Here is a 2,572-nt window from a genome sequence, read left to right as displayed (position 1 = left end):
AGAGAGAGAGAGAGAGAGAGAGAGAGAGAGAGAGAGAGAGAGAGAGACTGATTTTCTGTTTGTCATCTGGTATCAGTTTCAGATAGCTTCTCCATTAGTAGAATCCATGTCCACCCCTGTCAGGCTTGGACCTATACAGGTGGAGTGCAGGCTCTCACAGGCTCTGTGGGTTCATATGAGCACCAGCCCTATGGTGTCTGGAAGCTGGACTTTTGCCTTAGAGTGGAGTTCAGAGCTCTTTTGATCATCGGTCTTTTTTAAAAAGTTTTGTTGTTGTTTTTGTTGTTGTTGTTGTTACACTTTCAGGGCCCCAGACTTAGTAGACTTCCAGACCTTAGCACAGCTGACTCCATGATGGAAGTATCATTCAGGCTGTAAATCTCAGCAGGCAACAGTACCACCTGCCAAAACGAAAACAAAGACCTAATCCATCAAAGTGCGTAGTTCTGGGAAAGTCTCTTAATGCGCTAACCTTACTTTTTACCTTCTGTGATTCTGCTTCTGACTAATTGTTCTTGTTAACTGAAGTATGTCAACCCAGGACATGTATTTTGCGTGCGTGTGTGTGTGTGTGTGTGTGTGTGTGTGTGTGTGTGTGTGTGTTTAAAAGCTCACCCAGAGAAAGGCTCATGGCTATACTGGGAACCCAGAATACCCAGAGTAGTATCCGGCTGGCTAGTAAAAACTTTCTATTGTCCTAAAACCATGCCCTAGCAGACATGCCTGGCAGCAGACCCACCGCACTGCAGTGGGGGAAGCAGTATGCCGTGACATGCAGGTGGGAGTCAGAGGACAACGTGTGGAAAGGTTCCAGGGATCTAAAGCCGTCAGCCTTTGCAGATGAATGAGCGAGTGCCTTCTCAATTGAGCTGCTCTGCTCACCTGCCGTGCTTTTCTTTAAAAGATTATTTTATTTTGTTTTATTTTATGTGTATTAGTATTTTGCATACACGAACAATGGATGTGCACCATTTGCATGCAGTGCCCACAGAAGCCAGAAGAAGACGCTGGATCCCCTAGAACTGGAATTATAGATAGATTGTGAGCTACTTTTTGGGTACTGGGAACCAAACTCTGGTTGCCTGCAGGAGAAATGAGTGTTCTTAGCCACTAAGCCATCCCTGATGTCAAACTCCTGTAGAAGATAATTATTTCCTTGACATTAAAAAAAAGATTTATTTATTTAAAATATCTAAGTACACTATAGCTGACTTCAGACACCCCAGAAGAGGGCATCCGATCTCATTACAGATGGTTCTGAGCCACCATGTGAGTGCTGGGAATTGAACTCAGGACCTTTGGAAGAGCAGTCAGTGCTCTTAACCACTGAGTCATCTCTCCAGCCTTTCCTTGACATTCTTGATTGCCATGTTTTTGTATTCTTCTTTACTTCTGGTGCTCAGTCTTAACTCTCTCTCTCTCTCTCTCTCTCTCTCTCTCTCTCACACATACACACACACACACATACATATATATGTGAATATATATGTATGTGTGTATATATGTATATATAAATTTTTAATTTTTGAGACAGGCGCTTACTATATACCCAAATTGACCTTTAATTTGCTATCACTTGGCTCAGCATACTGAGAGCTAAGATTGCAGGTGTGAATCATCGAGCCTTGGGTAAGCACTGTCCTTGATCCAAGAGTGACTCTCTGAATACCAACCCTATCTTTTGAAAGATCTTCTTTCAAATTATTCTTTATTTGTTTACAACTTACAATGCAATGAGACTATTATTTTATTTCTTCACAGTCTGGGAGAATAAAAGCTTCCCACCCACTCCACTGAGGCTAACTAGTTCATTATCCTTACTGATGTCAGACAAGTATCTTCTTTAGGAAGAAGAATGACTCAGAAGTTGCTAATCTCACACCCCATTGGAGGGCAAGGAGAGTACACAAATAACATCTCAAAGTGGGTGCGGTGGTACACACCTGTAATCGCAACACTTGGGAGGCTAACTCTTCCCACCCCCATCTCAAAAAACAAACAAAAGACCAAACACCCTAAATAAGAGATTCTTACTAAGCAGGGCGGGCATTCTGACATGAAAAATGTCTCCTGAAATGTGTGTATTGAAATTCAATCACCACTGGTAGGTGATGGCTTAAACCTTTAATCCCAGGCAGAAGCAGGTGGCCAGGGTCTACAGAGAGTTCCAGGACAGCCAAGGCTTCACAGAGAGTCCTTGTCTTGAAAAACAGCAGTAGCAGCAGCAGCAGCAGCCACACAATAGCAACAACAAAGAAACAAATTCAATCACCATGGTAACAATGTTGTAAACTTGGGCTTTCGGGGTATTTAGGGTTTGTAAAGACAGAAATCTGTCTTTACAAAAGGACTTAATAGAAGGAATGAGACTTTTTTTTCATTTTAAATTTATTCTGTGAGAATATAATATTTGATATTATTCTTCCCTACTCCCCACCCCAACTCCCTCCAGACATTCCCACTAACAAGTTCTTTTTAAAACCCCACCAAATCCAGTTAGTGCTGCCGGTATAGCTACAAGTTTGAGGTCACCCAGTGGGGCATGGGTCACCTCCCAGAAGCCACATCACTG

Source organism: Mus caroli, chromosome 12 (assembly GCF_900094665.2).
Source record: "Mus caroli chromosome 12, CAROLI_EIJ_v1.1, whole genome shotgun sequence".
In the NCBI taxonomy this organism is placed as follows: Eukaryota; Metazoa; Chordata; class Mammalia; order Rodentia; family Muridae; genus Mus; species Mus caroli.
The sequence above is the reverse complement of the archived record's forward strand: the minus strand, read 5'-3'. Positions refer to the sequence as shown.